Here is a 25881-nt window from a genome sequence, read left to right as displayed (position 1 = left end):
TGAGGTAGGTGTAAGGATATGGCTGTTTTGAAATGGCCAAACATGCAGAGTCATCAACATTTTTGTCAAACTAGCTGGAAAAACATAACAGAGACTAAATATTAATACAATTAACAATATTTACTGCAGGGTGCTTCTTTTATTTGTCTGTGTTATCTGTACACTCAGTGTTAGGGTTGTCAACCATTTATTAAAATTGGGAATCGTCCTATATTTAAAACCTACAAGTGGCCATTTTCAGTCAATAAAGAACCCACTTCTTTCAAAAGTTTGTAAGTCAGTGCAGATCCATTTATGTGTGATAAATAATGCAGGTCCTCCACAACATGTCTGCCAACTATTCACATCAATGCTGTATGGTGCTGTATGTTTTGTGGCCTGTGACAAATCAGAAGTCTGTTCCCCTTGCTCCAATACACCCATTCACAGTACAGGATTGTGTCTTGATCATGCTACCAAAAACAGTAAGTTAATACTCTGATGTAGGCATTGCATCTCAGCTGAGTTAAGCCCATTCTTGCTGGAAGTACAAAACTAAGAGTATTGCTCGTTTATGCGGCGCTAATCTCTGTCAGAAATACAACTAGACACAATGTATATCTCTACATTTAAATGATAGGAATATATCACCTGTCTAAAATAACGGCCTAAGTCATTTTTTCAAGTTTTCCAGGAAACAGAAAAAACTTCACAAAATATATATATTTATTAACAATTTCCCCCCAAAAGGTAATAACAACAGTGTTGACATTGCTATTTCTTATGGTTGTTTATGGTTGTTTTTATTTAGCTACATATCTTTCTCAATTAGATCATATAATGTCGAAAATTAAAAGAAAAGCAATTGATGAAGTAATATTTAAAAAGAAAGACATGAGTTGACAAAAAACGATTACTTGCTACAGCCAAAGGTTCTGGAGCTCTTCCACTCTTTGCTAAATGCTAGCTTCATGAATGTAGCTAATTTGTGGACAAAAATGCTGAAAGAAAGAATTAAAATACTAAATATCTATGCAATATTTAATGCCTAGCCCATATTGTGGCAACCCACTTACCCTGAATGAGCCCTGAATTATGGAAATAGCTTCAGTGGCTGAGCAGATTTAGTTTTTTCCTGAAGCGGTCGCCATTTTGAAAAGCCAGTAAAACTGCCTGAATCACACTCTTGACAAAGGCCATTATTCAACAGGCATGGAATTGCATGACCTCCTCAACTGAGGATTTAGACAATTTTACAAGAGGTGGCTAGCATCATGAGGAGATGATTTAGGCAAACAATAATAATTTCGGACAAAAAATGACTTAGGCCATTATTTTAGGAAGGTGATGATATAGGAGATTATATAGTACTATGTGCACTATTGGTTTAAAACAAAATTATCATTGTTCCGGCAACCTTTACTTTGTTTTATTTGTGTGGCAGCCATATTGAATCTGAACTTAGGAGCCTCTGACTTTCAAAGTCACTGCAGTCACTGGAGTAAGATATATTTTACATATATTGGATCAGTTGTACAAAAAAGGGGGCTTCAATTTAAGCATGCCATGGGGTTCGTTATAGCTAAACTAGTTAGCTAAAACAAAAATAATAATAACAAAAACATTACTAAGCTATTTAATAAGCTGCTATTGAATAAAACATTATAATCCTCCAGACTGTGATGAAGCTTGTAAAACCCCATCTTGAAAATATATAAAGATAACAGCTTGAAGGGCAAATACAAATTTACAAGAGCTAGGTAGTAAAAACTGTTTACACATTATGCTCCAAACCTAGAAACTCTCATGGGTCAGCTGACCTCAGTTTTTGTTGTAGTTCCTTGAAAAAGTTTGGTCGTGGCATGGAATTTGTTTGGAACATTAAGATGTCAGTGATGGACTTTGAGTTTAATGTGACACTCGTTGCATTGTGGGATTTAGAAAACTATTCCTCTTCCCTCTTCTATTTTCTTCCAGCCTGCTGGCATCATACAGCCACTGTGATATTTTTTTCTCTCTTTATATAAGGAGCACAATATCAACCAATATCAACTTTGTCAAAGGTGCTCTGACCTAAAACACACTCTCAGCAATGTACCAGTTCTCCTCCATGTCACCCCTGAGTCCTTGCTGTTTGCCTTGAACTGTGATCCTAAAAGGAAATGACATTGACAGACACTCAAACCCAAAGCTTTCTGTAGCTCTTCCTCCTGTGCGAGAGAGCAGCTCAGTAGCAAAATGGAACAAAGTCACACTTTCCTGCTTCTTGATCATTTCTGGTATTAAATCTTGTCAAATGGAATTATTGTAGTATTGCTAATTGCGGTGTATTATTTAAATGAATGGGAAATGATCATGTTTATTCTTATATATTGTGGCTTTAAATGCTTTTTCTATTTCAGGATGTTGACTTTATTCCCTTGCAATGTATGTTTTTACATGCTTGTCGTTTTTCAACCACAATCTTAAATGTTTTCTTTATGTATTAAAGCAGCACAAAGCATATACACGTTTGCATGGCACTTTATGAGCAGTTCCTGTGTCTTTATCTATCCATGATGGTGTGTGTAACTTCTCCAAACTGAGTCTTAAAGACCTTTTATTTTTTGTAGGGGTTAAATATCCTAACTTTGTTTTAAAAAAGGAAGAAAAAGCAGCCTTTTGCAACGGACTCAAATGAGATGATTAGCGGCAAGATCAGAAGCTAACTGCAGCGTAGTGGCACTTTCCACATTGCCTTCTCATCAGTTTCTCTAAAGACTATGAACAAAATGAATAAAAGCTCTCAGAGAGAACTTGTTCTTGGTGCATTATCATTTAATAGCCTTTATTGCTTACTTCCAAGCACCTTTCTCCAGGCGTCAGTTCCTTTTTGTTTTATATTATAAGCACATTTAAGGGATTCAATTTCGCATCCCTTGAAAAACGTAAAAGCGCACAAAACAATTTTATTTAATCCGCAATGGTCTTTAGAGTGGTGATGATCCCTTATCACAAGTTAGGGCTTTAAAACTCAAGTTTCTGTGGGTGAATCGGAAATGAAAGTGACGAGTCATGCAACACAGCCTGGCCCAATGTGAAGGGAGTCCACCCCATAATGAGTACTCGGAATCCCCCCACCTACTGCGGAGACTAATATTTCCCCTGTGGATCTGCTGACACTCCTCAAAGCAACTTAAATCGAAAGGGCTGTGATTTATGCAAGACTGTCAGGTCAGATTGACTCTGCTCTCATGTCATAAGAAAGTACAGCACTTCTGTGAGTCACGCCTGCCACTGCGGCTCAGCTTCGACAGAGAAGAGAGAAGGATAACGGAGCTCAAGTGACACTTCCAACTGTCTGCAGCGCATCACATGGCCTCAAAAGAGCGCCAGGTTCTTTTGGGGAAGAAAAGGGACCCCGTCCAGACACAGCTGAGGGGGAACGCTCAGGCGTAGGGGTATGAGTCCTTAATGTGTCTGCTCAGAGAAACTTGGGAATAGGAAGCCTTATACTGTAGATCTATTGAGAAGGCTCTGTAAGAGCAAGCGATGACTGAAAATCAGCTGATAAGGACTGCTCCTGATTGTATTAGTAGGAATGAGAGGGCTTACATTAAGGCAGCCCAGGTGGTTGGACTCCGCCCAGTATCATTAATTCTGTTTCTGATGTTCATTGACAAGATCTCAGAAGGCTGTCTAGTTTGGGAACCTCAGATTTGATTTTTGCAGTGGTTGTGCTGGCCAGAATCACGAGAATCAGTATATCCCTCATCTCAGCAGACCTCAGAATTAATGTACCATTAAATAAACACTAGCAATAAACTTGTAACAGGCTATTTATCATCAACATGATCATACAAAATGCATGAGAGATCTGTTTGGGAAATATATACTCAGTTTCAAAGTACCTGCAGTAGACAATAGATAAAGATTGCATGAAACCTATATCTTAAACATTAACAAGTTCAAGATTATAGTGTTGATCTGATTTGTACTTTAGGTCTGCCTTTTACATTTGCTTCATTCTGTTGTATTGCATATTAAAATATCTAAAGCAGCAATTAGAATTGCTGAGAATGATTATGTTGGTTTAGCATGAATGGCGTGAATTTAGATTTGTTAACCTGTATGTATGAAGTCCTGCAAACAGTTCTTTAATATGCCTTTGTTACTTTTGCAGTAAATCTACTTTGTGGTATTACAAGCTTTATACTCCCATTTAATCTTTTTTATTGACATACTTATTTATGTTCCCTTACAGCAAAATAAGTCTAAAACTGTGAATAAAAAAAATTAAGGTAAAGTGTAAATAACTGACTACACATGTTAAGGATAGCATCTGTGCTGCCATTTTGACTATAAATGTACATATACTAGGATCACTTAAAGAGGAAATTGGAAACAACGGAAGTTTCCTTTTACTTCCTTTCACATCATGCGTATCCATCTCATGAGTAATAAACCACTGGAAATGCAGCTAACACATGCTGCTGCTTCCTTTCAGCACTAAATAGACTAATAGTTAAAGATGTGTTTCTGCAGCTGGAGATGAGCCTTAGTAAATTTTTTTCTGTGTGTGTGAGTGGTTATATAACATTGATATTCACCATTTTGTGGACATTTTGCCTGCTCCACACAAGGGGAAATGGGCTATGTGGGCTAATGATTAACTTTAGGACTAAGGTATGAATTGAGTTTAGGTTAGGTTTAGGGTCAGGGTAAGGCTATAGTAACAAATGGAAGTCAATGCAAGGTTACTGTAAGGATAGCAAGACACTACATGTGTATGTTGTAGTGAGATACGTTATGTCCACTGTGGGTTTTTTTTCTTATAGAGTTGCACTGATTATGTTTCATTTGTCTGATATTGATTTCTATTTTTTTCCTAAACTGTTAAAAATGTTACTGTGTTCATTATGAAATGTTTTCATTGAGGGATTTTTACACTCCCTAAGATTGTAATCTGTCTTTTGATTTGATTTGTGCTCTGACTCTACACTTTAGATCTCACTAAGTAAGGTGATGTTGTGCTCGCTGTTGTGGGCCTCTCAAACATTGTAGCATGTCAAAATGACAGCACAGCCCGTCTGGCAGGGCCGTGTCCGGTCACTTTAGCCTGTCATAACCATCTCCATTTTTTATTCATGGCCGGAATTGCTCACCATGCAGAGGAAAGTGGCATTTTAGGGTCTGAAAGCACATCCATTTTTACAGGTTTATGTCTGGCTTAATATAAGAAAAGAAATATTTATTACATTGTAGGACTTTTTTGCATGTCACTATATGTTCCTAAGCAATAAAAAAAGCACTAGGCATACTTCAATTTGAGTCCCCTTCTGCACCTCTTGTTCCTCCTTTGATTTCATTTTGAACACAGATACAGGAAGAACCAAGTCTTTTCTTCATCATTCTAGTATCTTACCATAGACCTTCTCGTACTCGTACTCATTGTTTTCCGCTTTATCCGGGACCGGGTCGCGGGGGTACCAGACTCAGCAGAGACGCCCAGACGTCCCTCTCCCCAGACACCTCCTCCAGCTCCTCCGGGGGGAGCCTTAGGCGTTCCCAGGCCAGCCGAGAGACATAGTCCCTCCAGCGTGTCCTGGGCCGTCCCCTGGGCCTCCTGCCGGTGGGACGTGCCTGGAACACCTCCCGAGGAAGGCGTCCAGGAGGCATCCGGTATAGATGCCCGAGCCACCTCAACTGGCTCCTCTCGATGTGGAGGAGTAGCGGCTCTTCTCCGAGCCCCTCCCGGATGGCCGAGCTCCTCACCCTATCTCTAAGGGAGTGCTCGGCCACCCTACGGAGGAAGCTCATTTCCGCCGCTTGTATCCGGATCTCGTTCTTTCGATCATGACCCAAAGTACATGGCCATAGGTGAGGGTAGGAACTTAGACCGACCGGTAAATTGAGAGCTTCGCTTTTCGGCTCAGCTCTCTCTTCACCACAACGGACCGGCACAGCGCCCCCATTACTGCAGCAGCCGCACCGATCCATCTCTCGATCTCCTGCTCCATTCTTCCCTCACTTGTGAACAAGACCCCGAGATACTTAAACTCCTCCACTTGAGGCAGGAACTCCTCTCCAACCTGTAGAGGATAAGCCATCCTCTACAGGGTACTCGAGGGTTCATGGGAGTTTGGCCAACCGGTCCACATGTGTTTTGTGGACCTGGAGAAAGCATTCGGCTGTGTCCCTCGTGATGCCCTGTGGGGGGTGCTCCAGGAGTATGGAATCGGGGGCCCTTTACTAGGGGCCATCCGATCTCTGTACAAGCGGAGCAGGAGTTTGGTTCGCACTAAGTTGGACCTGTTCCCGGTGCATGTTGGACTCCGGCAGGGATGCCCTTTGTCAGCGGTCCTGTTCATAAATTTTATGGACAGGATTTCTAGGCGCAGCCAAGGGCCGAAGGGGGTCTGGTTTGGGGACCAGAGGATTTTGTCTCTTCTTTTTGCAGATGACGTGGTCCTGCTGGCCCCCTCTAGCCAAGACCTACAGCATGCGCTGTGGCGGTTCACAGCCGAGTGTGAAGCGGCTGGGATGAAGATCAGCTCCTCCAAGTCCGAGGCCATGGTTCTCGACCATGGCCTAGGACTATACCATAGACCTTGTAAATACTATTCTTCATCAAGGAATGAATATTTTTAAAAGATTTGTGATCATAGAAAGATAAAGCATGATGGTGAAGGGTTATAGCAAGGTCTGTAAACTGTTAAATAAGTTTATGTAAACAAATAAAAATTGTTTTATTTTTTATCTTATTTAACCTTATTTAACCTGACAGGACAGATTAAGAACAATTTCTTATTAATGACGGCAGCCTGTTCTTTGACACCGACTACCAAGAGGATAAACAAATGTTTTGCGTAACAATACAACAATAGAATGTTGTTCAAATAATTGGCTAGGAGGCAGTTAACAATTATGTAAGTTGTCTCTTTTTAAAAAACAGACAGGAAAGAAAGTTTGCTTTAAGAATTTCAAATGCTGTCAGAGATCATCATTGTGCTTTTTGCTTCAATGTCATAATTTAGAAAGGTTTTGGTTTACATTACAACGCATACAAATTAACTACACGGCCTTCCCTTGAAAAGAAATTGAAAAAGTAAGCTGGTGGGTAACTTAATGATGTAATGATGTTTTTCTTTGTTCTGGGAACAAAAACAAAGCTTAAAGAAAAGACGATAATTGGGTTTGGAAACAACGGTCCTCTTAATGTTTCCCAGAAACCCTGCTGAGGAGCACAGACAGCCTATTTTCCTCCTGAATCCCTTCCTCCCTCTCACAATTGAGATTCAGTCCAGCTCTTGTCTGTCAGGATGCTGTTCGCTTTCTGTAACCAGTTGAACCCACATGAGATTCAGCCCAGTCCGCAGCAGGGGTGGGCATCTGAAAAAGTGAAGATTTTAGTTTTTACCCTGTAGAACTGTGAGTTGGCTCTGTCATTGTTGGGAGTTGCCAAACATTGACTCTTCCTTGTGCACTCAAGGTCATATAATCTCCACGATTTTCCATGATTGATGGACTAATAGTTGGGGTGTAACGGTATGAAACTTGAAAATGGTTAATGTTAAAGTTTAGACATTTTAAAACAAGACTGTGCACATATATGTGAATAAAACATGTTTAAATCAATTTGAAGTGGTTTCAATATTTCTGTGTCCTAGCTCTCATCAGCAGCGATTCCTCTGATTTGCATTTTATACAATGTATAGAGTTTGGGCTGATTGGATCCTACAAATGTCATCTAGACGCCAGCTGATTTTTCTCCAGTACCTGTGATGTTTGCATTCAGCTTAACATTGTTTCAGGTGTGTAATTAGGTGCAGAGCTCGCTACATACCTTATTGCTGTTGAAACATACATATATAATGTAAAGCTTGGGTCTAGTCCACCTTTCTTACTCCACTGTAGTTGCATAAAAGACTTTGATGTTTCCCATTAACATATTTTAGTGATAGCTAAGAGTCGTCTCTGTTTTGTTTTGGTGTCACTTTTTAAAGTTGAGCTACAGAACATTGCATTTCGCACCTATTGCAGTTCCGCACGTAAACATTCTGCATATATTCAGGTATAAAACAAGGCTGTATTCACATTATGCATACCAAATCAACAGGATTGTACAGGATATTTTTAGTATGAATAAGTATATGTATATGTTACATCTGAACTAATTGAACTCAAACTTATGACACCTTGTAATTAAACCCAAATCATCATATTTACCCAACACTATAGAATTGATGCCCGAACACTGAATTTTCCAAGGCTGTGCTAATAGGACTTGGTGTTTCTGCATTTGCAACACTCATTACTCTTGGGAATAGGAGTGGAGAAGGACTGATTTTCGGGAGGGTCTTTGAGAGTCATTGGGTATGGCCTCTGGGTACCTTCCTTCATCGATGTTTGGTTGATTAGCTCATGTGTTTTTTTCTGCAGAATGCTCAACAGTGATTATTAGCATCCCAACCTAAACCTTGTGGGTTTACAGACAATGACAAGCAGAAAGAAAATGCTAAAAAATACCTTGTTGACAACAAAGGAGAATGAACAGGTTCAAAATGAAAAAGGGCTACACTAATTTAAAAAAATATTGCAACCAGGGTGTGCTGAATACTATCTCTAAATGAACAACACATCTAATCTTGAAGCAGATGGGCTACAACAGCAGAAGACCACACAGGGTGCCGCTCCTATCAGCCATGAATGGAAAACAGGCTTAAATCAAACAGACTCATCAAAGTTGGACAGCAACAGATTGGAAATTCGTTGCGTCGTCTGATGAGAATTGATTTTAGCAGTGAAGTTCTGATGGTGAGGGCAGATAGGCATAAATAATATGTAAGTATGGATCCATCTTCCCTTCTGTCCACTGTTCATGCAGTTGGTGGTGTAATTCTGAGAGGGATATTTTGTTTGGCACTCTTGGAGCTGTTTAGTGCTACCTGAGCATGATTTAACCTTTAGAGCCCATGTTCATATGGCCATCTCTTTTGACCACAATTTACACACCTTGGATGAATGTTTCCAACACCTTGTTGAATCTATTCCAGAATAAAATTAAGACAGTTTTCAGGTCACAAGGGGTCCCAACCCAGTATTACCATTGTGTACCTAAAAAAACTGTAGTTTGTTTGAGATCTTGGTTATGGTGCATAGTATACCTTAGTTGGGTGAGTTTCCTTATGATATGATCCAGAAACTTTACCTACAATATGAGCAAGTGCAGTCTTTTCCAAACAACTGCTTCAGGTTTTGAGGTGTGGGTAGAGGTCATACAAAGGTAGCCCTATCCATTCACTTTGTCCTCCACCACTAGATGCCTTTTATGCTACCTGTGTTACTTTATGGCACTGGTGGAGGCTGTAAGGTTGTGTGAGCCAATGTGTCACTTACTTGAAAAGATAGGCTTGTCATCATTGGAGCCATTCTCAATTCAGTTAGATATCTCTATGATCTTCTTCAACCAGTGGCCATACCATATCTCCGCTCCATGGGACTGAACTCTGTCCCTGAAGATGTCAAAGCTCACCCCCACAGAGGTGGGTTCATCATAAGCTACCTCCAGAATCTTGGAGTGTAGAGGATGGAATGGCCTTCCTGCGGTCCTGACCTCAATGCTACTGAACACTTGTGGGACCAGTTTGGGCGTGCTGTTTGAACCAGGGCGATCAATACAACCACTTCGGCCAACTTGCGACAAATACTGGTCGAATCATGGGATTCCATCTCACAGCAGTGTGTGACCAAGCTGGTGACCAGCATGAGGAGGAGGTGCCAGGCTGTAGGGGCTGTATATAGTTCTCCTACACATCAATGAGGTCTCTGTTTGGTAATTGAATACATTTAATTGCCAATATGTCTTGTTTCTTCAATCTTCAACCATTTATACCAATAAATGGTCAGGTCTGAACTAAAGAAGCCTTTTGGATGAGAGGTAAAACGTCTTCAAGAAACAAGAGAATAAGTCCTGTTGCCTTTTATTTAAGCACTTGGGGATAGGTTTGTGATAGACCAATTCTCTGCCTAACCAACTAGACCAAGCTCCAGATTCATCTGGCAGTTTGCAAACTTTAAAGCCCAATAGAAATGGATTTGAATTTTATGTGACTATTTAATACGATTGTGTAAATGGCTCATTTGCTGATTGGACTCCAAAATAGTAACACACTGAAGGCAAAGTATGACTCAGTGAGAGCTGTAGCACAGTTTCGGTGTTGCATCACAGTAATAAATGCCTTTGCTCTGCAGACAGGTTGCTGAAATACTCTCTGTTTCACACCACATACCTTTGTAAAATGTCTTTCTCTACTAAAAATCGACAGAGCATCACAGAAAAGCCATCTGAGCGACAATGTCCTGTTAATTTTCACTGACCACAAAAATTAATGAATTTTCAGCCTAGAGTGCGTAGCATCAGGTTGGACCTTATGGGAGATTCAAAGTACATCTGGGCTACAGATACGTTGTATCAGTTTTTATGTTTTCATTTTGCTGGTATCTCTTGTAATTGCAAGGTCGATAGTGGTATGTTGGGATTTGTCTTGAGGGAACTTCTCGGTCAGACTTCATGGGCTGCAATGAAATGCTTTTATTAGAATTGATTGAGTGAAAAACTGCTGATAGAGACCAGAGGAAAGGAAAAAAACACAAATGGTGTTTCTTATTTTTAATTTGTTATTTCATATTTACTCATTTGATTAGCAGGTTTTCCTTTAGGTTCTACCTAGTTTTTGGAGGGAAATAAGTTTACATTTAGTGCTTTGCAGGTGAATCAATAAACTAGAATGTCATCAGAAAGGTAATATATTTCAGTATTTATATTTAAAAAGTAAAGCTCATATTTTACAGTGTTGGTGTTTTTGACAAGGTGGACAGGTGCCAAGTCTTGCTGGAAATAAAATCAGCATTTCCACAAAGTGTGTCAGCAGAGAGAAAGATGAAGTGTTTCTAGAGGTTCCTTTCAGACAGCTACACTGACTGTGGATCAAAACCCTGGCTCTATAAATCACAACTGACCGGAAACTTCACAGTAGACTTCAAGCACTTTGGATTCTGTACCTCTCCACTGTTCCTCCAAATTCTGGGATGTCAGATTTCTGTTAAAATCTTTTTGGTCTTTTGTATATTTAAATGTTCTGAGCTCCAGATTTTTGCGTTTTGGTAGCTGTAAGCTGTAATAATCAAAAGTAACAGAAATAATTGCTTAAAATGTATCATTAGAAAACATTTTTTAGGAGATAATGTTTTTGAAATAATTACAGTAATAAATAAAATTTTGGATGGCATTCTAATTAACTGAGCTGCATATATGGTAAAAAAAATTAAAAAACTTTTCTTCTGTTTGTCTCCCAATAAATAGTATCCCAGGTTCTTCCTGTGATTGGACTAGTCTAACTTCCAGTCCTCTGTGTGGTGACCAATTTTTAGCAGATAACAAAGGAAGAGAGTAAGGAGAAATACCATGCAGTTAAGTTAAATACACGCATCAGAACTTGTTCAAGGTAACCTACATGAACATTTCTAAACACTTTCCTGATTTATTTTCTCTTTCATGTTCAATAAATTACAATATGTGTTCTGAGGCTCATTTGTCAGATTAACAGTACCTCTAAGCAAGTATTAAACATACTTTTCATTGAGCACACATTTCTGTATTAAAAATGCTTTTTTATTGGTCTGATGTAAAATTCAAATCCTAAATGTGTTTTTGTTAGCTGTAGGATGAAAATCATCATAATTAACAGAAATAAAGGCTTAAAAGCATCAGTCTATGTGAAATTAGTCTATATAATGTCTTTTACTTTGTGAATTTAGTCACTGAAATAAATGAACTTTTGAATAATATTTTAATATGTTGAATATGAGTGTATAAGAACATTAGCAGATCTTAGTGAAAACTCACTATTATAACATGTGCTAACCTCTCCAAAAAGTAGTTAGTCACTAACAGCATAAAAATTTTAATTTGAAATGCAACATTATTTGAAAAGCGTAACAGTAAAATCATATTTAATAAAGGCATTAAAGAGCTGAGCATGAGGTAAAAATCTATCAAGCCCCACGGGAGGAAGAGAACAAAGTGACTTGGTATATGAAAATTATAATCCCTCTGCAAAACGATGTTTATCTTATATTTATTTTCACGCTGCTTCTCATTTGTGGCTCCTGCTGTGGCAACCTAGACCTCCCAGAGATCAACTGAGTTTATTTTGTCTAATCAAGTCTAATGTGATCCAGTTCGGCAACTGTAAGAACAGTTGAAAGTGCTATTGTTGTCTTAATATTTTTCTTTCAGCTTATGCTTAAAAATGACACGTTGCAAAGTTGTCAGAAATAAAAATCTCCCCATCTTCAACAAATGCTGTCCTTTAGCATAAATCCTATACTGCATATATGATAATTACACCACAATCCAGCTCATTTTAACCAGTCACATGCAGCTTTAAAGATTCATTTGCAGTTTAAAAAGTATAGCATTTGTATGAATATTATGTCTTTGATGCAATGCTTTTTGTTCTGTAATTGTGGAACAAACAAAATGCCATTTTTTAAATACGAAAACCTTTGAGTGCAAATTCGCAAGGGATGGCATTTGTTTAATTACAATAAAGACATAATTAGTATTTAAATTAAATTTTATTATCTATCCTCATATGCTTTAAATAATGCCTGGACTGCCTGAAAAATCAGAATATTGTCTTTTTATGAAACATAATAATAATCAAATGTTCAAATGTTAAAAGCAACGAGCAAAGAGTTAATTGGCTATAATGGTTCTGATCTAGAAACCTTGTTCCCCTGAGCATTTAGCCTTAGGGCATTTGACACAGTTAACCTGAATTTGGACATAGAGACAATAGTTTGGGAAAGAAATGGAGCAAATTTATATAATGGACATCTTTCATTGATCTTTCTCACCAAAACACAGATAATTGATGGTGATATTTAGAAGAGAGAAGGCACATCGGAACCCGTCAGCCTCAGAGAAAGGCGGATGTGTTGGTGAAATGCTCAGCACGGAAAGACAGAAAACAAGACTGGAAGTTCTCCTGCTGAAAACTGCCCGCTTTTAAAATGTCACATGAAGAAAACGAAATTGTAGAAAACACTGTTTTACTGAACTATAAGACAGGTTGTCATCAGGGTATTAATATGTCCAGCCATCTAAACATCTTTTTATGCCTCAGCTGTTGCCCAGAATCGAATAATTGCCTTTTGTTTTTGCTCACCCAGTCACTATGAAAACAAATTTATTTGGGACATTGCAGTGCAACAAGAATGTGGTTTGATTCATAACTCGGATATTAAGTTGCCAGTACGGTAAAACAACAAAGAAATAAATCAAATGCCAAATGTTAGGTATATTTTAGTATTGTTTTTCACTTACATATTTTGACATATGGATATTTACTATCAAGTTTGACAATAGATAATTGTGACAGTGAAAACTGAAGGAAAGACATTTCTGGTAAATATATTTTTTAAAACTGTCAGTTTCGGTGAGGAGTAAATTAGGACACTCCCACATTTATTCTAGTGTAAATGGCAAAAATCAAACAGGTGTATCACATCAGGTGCACATGATTAGAAAATGAATATTTCACATTTTAAAGTATATCTTTTTACCTCAGACATTTAATTTGGTGTGAGAGTGAAGACCATGTAAAGGAACTTTCTGAGGCCTTCAGAAAGAAGGTTATTGCAACCTATGACCCTGGGAAAAGAGGTCTCAAAACTATTTGGCAACCAATCGACTGTACAAAAATATTTTTAAAAGTGGACAGCTGCCAACATGCACATTTTTGGGAGTCCTATTGTGTTCACCCTGAGAGCAGACTGCAAGATGATAAATTAATTTTCAAAACGCATAAAATGCATAAAACGCATAAAATGCAAAAATCATATAAATAAATAAAATAGAAACAAAAGAACAGGGAAAAGTGATATCTGTGGCTTTGACATTGGAAACCAGTTAACATATTTTCAAACAAGCCCAAGCAATGATTTATGCCTACTCTTCCAGCTGTTGATATGCCTTACAAACAGAAAAAAATAGTGCCCAAGTTTGACTTTGGTGGTATGTCTGCATAGGGAGGGAACAGATGAATCTAAAGTTTAATCATTCAGACATTAAAACAGAGGAAGTGTTTGGCATAATCATGGACACTAAATACATTATTCCAACATAGGATCCTCATACCAGCTGTGAAGCATAGAACTGGACGTTTAATGGTTGGGTGATGCTTCGCTGCAGCAGTACCTGGCCAACACAGCATTATAAAATCCATGAATTCTGCTTTATGCAATGTGAGACCATTGGTAGAACGTGTTTTAGCTAAAACAGAGCTTTACTATGCAACATGACAATGAACCAAAACAGTCAACAAATCAGTAAACAACCACGGACTGACTGAGAAATAAGAAATGGAAAGTCCTTAATCTTGATCTCACTGAGATGTTGTTAGGTGATGTGAAACGGGCTGTTTTGAGCTAAATTGAGAAGAGGGTCAAACTTTCCTTAGACTGATGTCAAACACTATAAATGGCTCCAAGAAGCGTCTCACTGGGGTCATTTCAGAATGGACTGCTAGTCAGAACCTTTCCCATAAGTGCAAACTAAATGCTTAGCGGATAGAGGAACCAACGTTGGCTGAAAACAGAGTGGTAGCGGTAACATTAAGAGCAGCACAGACTCTTGAGTGAATCTCGTTAGCTGAATCAGAGGCATTACACACACAATGAATCATCAGACATTTACTGACAGACTGGTGAGATGCAGTAGTAGCAGATGTAGACCTCTGAACGGAAGATTTGTCAAATGCACTCTTTAACTTTAGCTTAAACTGATCAAAAAAGTATTTCTTTCCGCATTCTATTATTTTTAAAGCCAGTTTGCATGAAAATATGTAAATTAGCAGTTTGACTCTGCATGAAGAAGCGTTTTTGAGTGGTTTGTTTAAACTTGACTAATGTGTCATGACACTTAATGTATTGCAGTAGCATTGTGCCTTCTGCTTATGTTAGTGTTGTGTGCTGCTTTTAGCTCCTTGAGGACAGAACTGTACTGCGTGTTTTGAATAGTATTTTGAATAGTATTAATACAGCAGTTTTTCATTGTTTTTGCAGTTTTTATCTTGTTTCTGCGCCACTAGATAACTAAAAAACTGGCTGAACCGCTTAGAGTGGAGCGTCTTTGACCTGAAGGGGGGCAGGGTGTGAAGGCCCTCAATAGCATTTAAAGAGACCACACCAAAAGAAGTTGCTCTGAGATGCACCTCAAAATAGGGTAAAAAAGGAGCCTGTGGAGCTACAATAACAAGGTATTCAGACCAAAGCATTGCAGTTCCACTTTATATAGACCCCAACTGGATGATTTAAATGAGAAAAGGAAGGACTTAAAACCATGATATGTCCTCTTTAAAGTGGAGAGTTATCTGAACATTTGTACTGTAAAGACATGTGGAAGACGTGTAGAAAGCTGCCTGAGAGCAGTAGCTTGGACCCCTCACAAGCTGTAACCCGACTCAGGGGTTTAAAAGCGCTCTGTGGTAAGCCAAGTCTGCCCATAATTTGCCACCCAGAGGGGTAAGTGACTCCTGGTTGGGAAAAAAAACACAAACAGCATTCAGGTAAGTAGTCATTTCGGCACCAGTTCTGTCTGACCAGCATTATTACTTCTTTGTGAATGACAACATTCCTCCACGCAGCTGGGTGGTTGAAGAGTAATTCATCTTCTTTCCCTTTTTACTTCCACTGAGCTCATTCACATTTCCTCCATGGAGGATCTCTAGGGATAGTAATCATGGTCTCTCTGTTAGAGATGGGACAGTGTCACTGTCGTTTCCCACGTGGGCGTTGAAGTCCCCCAGCAGAATAATGGTGTCCCCGGGAGGGGCACTATCCAGCACCCCAGACAGGGACACCAAGAGGGCTGGGTACTTCGCACTACTGCTCAGCCCATAGGCCTAAAAGACAGTCAGAGACCTGTCCTCAACCCGAAGGCGCAGGGATGCGGCCCTCTCATCCACTGAGGTAAACCCCAACACAAGACAGCTGAGCTGGGGGACAACAAGCAAGGTAAGGAGCCGTTCAGAAGAATTGATTCATTTCTGAACATCACATCACTACTTTCTATCCTTTTTGTGTGTTGCAAATAAACAGCAACACATCCGTTTGACGTATTATCAATAAAAAGGTATTTTTGTTGTATCTTTAATGGATTTAAAACAATCATTGCTTTTGGTCTGCTCTGTGGAAAAACTGAAATTTTATTGAATTCCTTATATATTATGTTTTTGTTTTCTTGTTGTCTAATTGGTTAGCTAAAATCGTTATACAATAATTTTTATTTTAACAATAAATATGGAAGCTTAAACTAACATAACATCTAAAACTGAATATTGTGAAGTGTTCCAAATAATAGTATATAAGAAAATGTAATAGTTAAGAATAGCAGAATGTATATATAATATAATACACTGCTCAAAAAAATAAAGGGAACACTTAAACAACACAATATAACTCCAAGTAAATCGAACGTATGTGAAATCAAACTGTCCACTTAGGAAGCAACACTAATTGACAATCAATTTCCCTGCTGTTGTGCAAATGGACAACAGGGGGAAATCTTTGGCGATTAGCAAGACTCACTCAATAAAGGTGTGGTTCTGCAGGTGGGAACCACAGACCACTTCTCAGTAACTATGCTTTCTGGCTGATGTTTTGGTCACTTTTGAATGTTGGTGGTGCTTTCACACTCGTGGTAGCATGAGACAGACTCTACAACCCACACAAGTGGCTCAGGTAGTGCAGCTCATCCAGGATGGCACATCAATGCGAGCTCTGGCAAGAAGGTTTGCTGTGTCTGTCAGTGTAGTGTCCAGAGCCTGGAGGCGCTACCAGGAGACAGGCCAGTACACCAGGAGACGTGGAGGAGGCCGTAGGAGGGCAACAACCCAGCAGCAGGGCCGCTACCTCCGCATTTGTGCAAGGAAGAACAGGAGGAACACTGCCAGAGCCCTGCAAAATGACCTCCAGCAGGCCACAAATGTGCATGTGTCTGCACTAACGGTTAGAAACCGACTCCATGAGGATGGTATGATGGGGGTTGTGCTCACAGCCCAAAACCATGCAGGACACTAGGCATTTGCCAGAGAACACCAGGATTGGCAAATTCGCCACTTGCGCCCTGTACTCTTCACAGATGAAAGCAGGTTCACGCTGAACACATGTGACAGACATGACAGAGTCCGGAGACACCGTGGAGAATGATCTGCTGCCTGCAACATCCTTCAGCATGACCGGTTTGGCAGTGGGTCAGTAATGGTGTGGGGTTGCATTTCTTTGGAGGGCCACACGGCTCTCCATGTGCTCGCCAGAGGTAGCCTGACTGCCATTAGGTACCGAGATGAGATCCTCAGACACCTTCTGAGACCATATGCTGGTGTGGTTGGCCCTGGGTTTCTCCTAATGCAGGACAATGCTAGACCTCACGTGGCTGGAGTTTGTCAGCAGTTCCTGCAAGATGAAGACATTGAAGCTATGGACTGGCCCGCCCGTTCCCCAGACCTGAATCCGATTGAGCACATCTGGGACATCATGTCTCGCTCTTTCCACCAACGTCACGTTGCACCACAGACTGTCCCGGAGTTGGCGGATGCTTTAGTCCAGGTCTGGGAGGAGATCCCTCAGGAGACCATCCGCCGTCTCATCAGGAGCATGCCCAGGCGTTGTAGGGAGGTCATACAGGCACGTGGAGGCCACACACAATACTGAGCCTCATTTTGACTTGTTTTAAGGTCATTACATCAAAGTTGGATCAGCCTGTAGTGTGTTTTTCCACTTTAATTTTGTGTGTGAATCCAAATCCAGGCATCCATTGGGTAATAAGTTTGATTTCCATTGATGATTTTTGTGTGATTTTGTTGTCAGCACATTCAACTTTGTACAGAACAAAGTATTCAATGAGAATATGTCATTCATTCAGATCTAGGACGTGTTATTTGAGTGTTCCCTTTATTTTTTTGAGCAGTGTATATTCCAGAATTGACTTTTTTCTAGTATCTAACAAGTTAGTGGAATCAGTAATGTACTGTGAAATAGAAACAATTATTATAAGTGACCATGGGATAGTGGAGTTACACCTAGATTTCAATGTAGGAAAAGAAAGGAAAGGACGTTGGAGACTTAGTACCATGCTACTTCAAAATGAGCCATTTAGTAATTCAATTCTGGAGGATCTCAATTTTTTTCTCCAAGTAAATACTGGTTCCACAGATAATATAGCCTCAGTATGGGAAGCGCCGAAGGCATACATAAGGGGAAAGTTCATTGCTTATGCATCAAAGATTAAAAAAGAAAACACAGGAAAAGAAAAACAATTGGAAAACAAAATTTGTCTCTTAGAGAAATAAATAGCAAATAATTGTCATACTATTATATCTCAAATATCAGTTACATGATTTAAATAAGAAGAAAGCCGAATATGCCTTATTTAGACTAAAAACTAAATATTATGAAGGTGGGGAAAAAGCGGCTGGTTATTAGCGAGACAACTTAAACAATAAGATAACTCCAATAACATTCCATTAATTAAGAACGATGGTAAGACATTCACCTCAACAAAATACATTAATAAGATCTTTGAAGAGTGTTTCATAAACCTTTACACATCCACTAATAAGCCTGACACTGAAGAAATCAATGTTTTTTTCTCATCCTTGAAGTTACACACCATCTCCAATGAGCAAAGAGAAAAGTTAGATTTCCCTATCACTCTGCAAGAAATCAAAGCTACAATTATGTCTATGAAGACTGGGAAATCACCGGGCCTGGATGGATTTCCAGTTGAATATTACAGAAATTACATTGACACCATCGCCCCTGTGCGGCATGAAGTATACAGAGAAGCTTTTTAATCAGGCTCTCTGCCTGGCAGTCTCAATGAGGCTCTAATATCACTTATTCCCAAAAAGGACAGGGACATCTCCGATCCATCTAACTTTAGGCCCATCAGTCTGATAAGAGTAGATTGTAAAATACTAACAAAGACGCTAGCATCGCGATTAGAAAAAGTACTCCCAGACATCATAGAAGAAGACCAGGTATGCTTCATTAAGAACAGATCTGCAGCTGACAATATGAGGAGGCTTGCTCACCTAATACACATGAATCACTCTATTTCAGTCCCTGTTGCAGCGTTCTCTTTGGATGCTGAGAAAGCCTTCAACCGCGTGGAGTGGGGGTTTCTGAAGACAGTACTCCCAAAATTTGGATTTGGATTTGGATCTGTGTTCTGCAAGTGGGTAGAAATATACTCTAGACCAAAAGCAGCGGTTATGACGAATGGTAGGTTGCCCAATTTGTTTCAGCTTTCCAGGGGGACAAGGCAGAGCTGTGCCCTGTCCCCATTGCTTTTCATGCTGGTTGTAGAACCATTAGCAGTTGCAATAAGGGCCGACCCAAGAATTAAAGGGATTCATGCAGGGGAAAAGAGCATAAATTGCTTATGTATGTGGATGACATCTTAGCCATTATAGGAGATCCGACCGAATCTATACCATCATTGTTACAATGTGTTGGATCATATTCAAAATTTTCAGGATACAAAATAAATTGGAATAAATCTGAGTGTATGCCAATATCCAAAACATGTAACTCTAGAGATATTACACCATTTAACTTTAGGTGGGTCCCCTCGGGTATAAAATATCTTGGAATATGACTGCATCTAAATCTAGAGGAAATAATGCTCCTGAATATGGAACCACTTCTTTTGAAGATTAAAACAAATCTTGCTAAATGGGGTAAACTGAAGTTTTCTTTATGGGGAAAGGTGAATGTAATTAAAATGGTGATAGCCCCACTATTCAATTATGTATCTATGATGGAAAAAACCCAAAATTAGCATTAAGAAAATGTGGTGTGCAAAGGACATAGGGGGCATGGCCCTCCCTAATGTAAGACTATATAATCTTGCATTTGAAATGTCTAGATTGGCCAATTATTATGAAAAGAGAGAAATGAAATTGAGCTGGATGATTATTGAGGAAGAAATAGTGAAGTCCTTTCAGGCCAATGGATGTCCTTTCTCATGGTTCAATAGACATCAGACAGCCTCTCCCAACAAACCCAGTACTAGCACATTCAAAACTAGTATGGAAGGAGGTACATAAGATATGCGGGATGTCGCATCTTAAACAGCTGTATCCCCCATTGTGGTATAATCCCTCTATCTGTGTTGGGAAAAAAAACTATTTACTGGAAACAATTGCTTATGAATGGAATTCATAAAGTAGGTGATTTATATACAGATGGGGGTTTTATATCCTTTTCAGAATTCATGCTCAGGTATAATATAAAAAAAGATAATTTCTGGAAATACCTAAAGTTTAGAGACTGTATGGTTAAAGAAAATGTCATACATAAGGATAACCCAATACAAGATTTTATGGACTCATCTGGAATCAAACACAAAGCTTCCACATTTTATAAATTATTTAATAGCATGCAAGGGGATATGTGTGGGGGTCTGAGGATTGCCTTGCAGAGGGACCTTGGCTGCATTTCTAATGATGATGACCGGTTGAGAAAACTATCCAGTAATGGGAAATATATTAAAGAATCTAGGGGAAAATTTGTGCACTAAGGTGGTGCATAGATTCTATTTTACCCCATCTAGACTTCATAGAATGGGTTTACTTACCAATAACCTATGCTGGAAATGCAAGGTGGAACCAGGAACCTTTTTACATGCGATCTGGGACTGTAAATACATTTTCCCATTATGGAAAACAGTAATACATCATATTGGAAAGTGGATAGGTGTGGCGATACCCATGTCACCAAGATTATGTTTATTGGGGGACCAAACAGCGATGCCTATTATATGAAACACCAAAATACGGTGATGCGGGTGGGGGTGGTCGCGGCTGCCAGAGTAGTCCTCAAACTATAGAAATCTGTCCCGAATGTTAAAAGCTGGTTGGAATTAATGTTGGAAACTGTGTCATATGAACAAATGTTGGCCAAGCTAAATAATGACACAGAAAACGTCAGGAAAACTTGGGACTGTTTTCTCTCCTGCAATACTAGGACCAATAAATACCTCAATTGAACTGCCAATTTGGAAAATACTGATGGAGAATTTTTGTTTATTGTAGCTGTTGCTGTTACCGTCAAGGATGTTTGTACACACAGATCTTTTTATTAAATTTTTATGTTATTAATCTGATATGCACTGACCTGGCTGTTTTATGTTTTATTTTTATTAGTTGTTTGTTTGTTGTTGTTCTATTTTGGGATTGGTTTTGTTTTTATGTATGTGTTCTGAAACTAATAAAAACTTTAATAACAAAAAGAATAGCAGAATGGATGGTGTTAGTCAAGCCTATGATGATTTATTGAATCAATAATGAATCAGTATTTTAGAAAAAGACTATAGCCTGTCTCTTAGTAAGCACTGTTCAGAATGGAGACATGAGTTTGAAAGAGCTGCTGTGTCGTGACAACGAAGGTTTCTTAGTTGCTCTGCCGAGGCATCTGATCATTGGCTCGGTTCTTATTTTCACTTTTAACGTGGGAATTCTAATTATCACCTCAAGTTATGTTGAATTAGATTTTCCAACACATTTTAGCATTAAAAACCATTTTTACACCTTTGAGGAGCAAAAGTGAAATGGTTATTTTGAGATAACTTGCTCCACACCTTTTTATTAAGCTCTTTCATGTAGGTTTCACTGGCAGTATGAAAACGGATTTTACAGGTTTTTTTAGCTCCTTCTATCTTAAAAATAAATAAATAAATCTACTGCTTTATGTATGTATGAATTGAATTTGATTTACTCAGTACAAACTAAATACAAAAATCCCCTGAAAAGACATAAGTACACTGTAAATACTAAGTTTTTAAAGTATATAAAAAATACATTCAGCTCATTGTTGTTCTATATAATAAATAGCAGCTAAGACGCTGTAGCTCTAACATTTAGCTTCTTCCCTCCACATGTTGGAGCTTTAGTGTTGGACCTTTCGGATGTTGTTGTGTTCAACCTAAACATCTTGAAGTTGTTCTATAGCTGCTTGTTTCCTTCAATCAGTCCTGAACAATACATCAAAATACTTGTGCTCCTCAACTTGAGGAAGAGACTGAACCCCTAACCTAAGAGATAGAGTTCACCTTTTTTCCTGGTTGAGAACCATAGGTTAGAGACCTATGGTCTATGATCAAGAGGAGATGACTGCTAAAGTGAGCACCGTTTTAATCTGCTTCTGAAATCTGTTTTTGCAGAAAGGAATCTGCAGAAGTGGCTCTGGCATCTTATCTTGATGGGTTGGGGACACCTCTTTTTGGATGTTTTCCAAGCATGTCCTGTAGGGAGAAGACCCCTACATTCCAATGAAAATGAAATTAGTTAACAATGGCCAGTTGGAACAGAATATTAACCTATTCAAACAAGAACCAACACAACACCAGCTTAAAACGTAAAACCATGGTTTTCTTAAATTTACACCTCAGAAAACAGTGAGCTAGGTCAATGGTTTCTCTTCCTTTCTTATCTAGAGACGTCTTACACACAACATGAGCAATGTCACAGTTAAAAGGTCTAAAGACATTTAACATAGGTTAACTTCAAAAATGGGTTAACTAAACTCAGCCATACAAACTCAACTCAATTGCCTAGTTCCTTAGCCCTTTAGGCATTCACAGTCCACCCTCCAGACACAGACTGTCCATAAATAGCTTTCAAGGGTGTATTTAGAACAGAAAAGTACATTGCTACATGGGCCTTTTAAGCCATACATCCTGTCAAAATTTAGCCCAAGAAAAAACATTGAACTCAAGCTTTGAACTACATTTCCAAGTTGCCCAAGTGGAAGGCAAAGGGAGCTTTTCTTTGTCATTTTAAGGACATTTTACTCCAGGGGCGGATTTTTTGCTGTTGTTGTTCACTGAAGCTGGAATGAGCCATCAAATGAGCACATGTTTACCTTTTTACGTTCAAGAACCTCTTGAAACTCATTTATGCAGAAAACATCACCATTTCTGTAGTCGCTGCACTAGTATCATGTAAATATATGTAACTTTGTCATTTACTTTATGTATGACTGAAGGCTGTTAAAGCTATTTAAATAAGGTTTGTTTCTCTAAATTTTTGTTGATAAACAATTAACCATATCAATTTTTCCTGCCGCATCACCTTTGACCTGTGGCACGGCGTCGAGCTGTTACCTGTTTCCATTGTTGATGTTTGCAGCATCACCCAGAGTGAACTCCACCTACGCTGCCACATAGCAGTCTACTGGCAGAGGTGCTTAATTGCCATTTTTCTCCTTCTCTCCTCTTGAATGGATCTTAGTACACTAAGTGTAGAAAATAGTTTTTTTTCTTCCCTTTTGTAGCCTAGGTTACACCTAGGGACAGGATTGTGCCAAATCTGTGAGATTCATAACCTTTACTGACTATATCATCGTTCTTTTAGTTTACACATAACAAACATAGACTTAACTGTTTTAGAATGGGTTAGCATGTAAAAATAATTTCAGTAGGACAACATCAATCATTTTTTCTGGGGTAAGATTTAAGTGTAGATTGGGTACGTTTTTTTTGTTTGTTTTTAAACTCTCTTTTTCAGGGTAAAGATACTGGTGCTAATATTTTAGGGACATTTAGCTTTAATTCTGACTATTAAGCCACTTAGTTTGATTGGGTTATGAATTATTTGCTCTTTGAAATAATATGTGAGCACATTTTTACTTGTTAATAGACATGCAGATGAGTGCAAATTTTATTACACCTTCCATTCAGCATTTGGAATACGTGGCAGTGTCAATAGCCATTTATCTCATATCCGGCTATGAGCTATACCAGCTCAACCTAAAGAGGCTGAAGCGGTTTGGAGCCTATCCAAAGTGGCAAAAGACATATTGCTAGTCTACACAGAAAACGCCAGATATCAGTATGTACTCAATATCTTCAACTTGGAGAATTAATTTCTTCTCCCTGTTAGAAATTAGTAGTTTGGAGAGTAGATTTCCTGCAGGGTATAACTTAGAACTCTCTTTCATTTAGATGAAAGGATGCAATGTGTTGCAAAACATGGCACCTCTGTTCTATTTTATTTGCTGATGAGACAAATCTCGTTATCTTTTCTAATACTTGGTGTTGAGCAAGAGCTCAGAAAACAAGAATTGGCTCCATGTCAAAGCATTGATGTTGGCCCCAGGTATATAAAGTCAATCAGCTATGCATTCAGACTACTTCTACAAATATTAGTGAAAGGATGGATCTCTCGCGGCAGCTCAGCAATGGTACCATGAACAGTAATCTTAAAATCCAATCTTAAAATTTTGTAAATGATTTGCCACTCCAGAGAGCACACCTCCACTTGACTTTAGAGCAGTGATTACTTGTTTTCTGGAGTGAAAAATCATGAAGCAGTCAATCCAATGGACAAGTCGTGTTTTGGGAGTTGCCAGAAAATCTGCACTTGCCTGACTACTTTGAGTCAACATTTTGGCAGGGGGGATAATAGTGTTGGGCTGTTTTTCAGGAACTGGGTTCAAGTTCAGAGGTTCAGGGAGAGGAACTCTTAATACTTCAGCATACCTAGATATTTTGGACAATTTTATGCTCTTTAATCAGTGGGAATGGTTTGGGGATGACAACATGAACATGCACCTGTGCGCAAAGCAAGGTCCATAAATACATAGATGCACAAGTTTGGTGTGAAAGAACCTGACTGGCCTAAACTGCCCTCAATCTAGTATAAAATCTTAGGGTTAAATTAAAGCAGAGACTCAAAATGAGGCCTTCTCATCCAATGTCTGACCTTCTGGAAGTGGTCAAAAACGTCCATAAACACACTCCTGAAACTTGTAGACAACTTTACTAGATGAGTTGAAGCTGTTGTAGCGGTAAATGGTGGGCAAACACCGTATTAAAATTAAAAATGGACTGCCATTACAGTCAATGTACGTGTAAAGCCAAGTAGCCCAATAGTTTGCTAATATAGTGTGTTTTTATTTAGTCATGCTGAAAGTACAATAAGTTTGGTTGATTTTTAGGTTAAGAAAAAACAGATTTTGTTAAAGCACATCATATCTTCTTAATGTAAACAGCCTTTGCTGTTATTTTGGCTGCAGTTACACAATGATCAGAGAGTCTTCCTCAAGCCTTCCTTTCACCTTTCTTCTATCTGCCTTTTCTGAATGCGGAGATCTGGACTCAGTGTGTTGCTCGACCCCTATGGAGTGCATGCAGAACCACCTATTTAGGTTCGACTTGACCTTTGTTTTGTTGTCTATGTGTCTCAAAATTATCTTACAGGAAGCACATAGCAGACACCTTAGTTCTGTCCCTTTTTCCCCTGCATGAAGGTTGCTAAAGTTTACTCCTAAGTAGAACATTGTTTATTGGCACCAAAATGAGATTTTCCAGACTAATTTATTTTTTCTACATGTCTGGCAGTAATCATACTGTTGTGAAACAGAACTCAGCTTTTGTGGTTAATCACAATTAATTAAGGTGGAAGAAATATGTAACAAGAGAAATGTTTTTTACTGGATTATATGTTGTAATACTGGGATTTTGTGCTGTTTTTACATCCAGTAAAGTGAAAACAAAGAGTTTCTTTTGTATAACGACCTATTTGCTGTCCTAGTTTAAACTTAAATTCATGGGCAAAGGATCCTTTTTATAATATTCATAGCATAAACTTATGTACACTGAGAAATCAGCGGGTGACCAAAGTGTTCTATAAGGTTTTAAGAATATAAATATTTTTTATTGTCCCTCAGTGGAGAAATTTAGGTGTACCAGCAGCAAAGTTACAGGCAAAATGGAAGCATGCAGATTCACACAAAGGTAAAAAAATATATAAAATCAAAAATTAGGAATAAGAGACTATACAGTAAGGG

At 38.8% G+C, this 25881-nt stretch overlaps 1 protein-coding gene across 1 annotated transcript in view; it reads left to right on the top strand.

Moving 5' to 3' along the window:
* LOC124880495 (glucosidase 2 subunit beta-like) overlaps positions 1–25881 on the top strand; it is a 234250-nt gene that overhangs the window by 163561 nt on the left and 44808 nt on the right. The window lies entirely within an intron of this gene.

This window comes from Girardinichthys multiradiatus, chromosome 14 (assembly GCF_021462225.1).
Source record: "Girardinichthys multiradiatus isolate DD_20200921_A chromosome 14, DD_fGirMul_XY1, whole genome shotgun sequence".
NCBI classification, from domain to species: domain Eukaryota; kingdom Metazoa; phylum Chordata; class Actinopteri; order Cyprinodontiformes; family Goodeidae; genus Girardinichthys; species Girardinichthys multiradiatus.
Note: the sequence above shows the minus strand (reverse complement) of the source record. Positions and strands in the feature narration are given on the sequence as shown.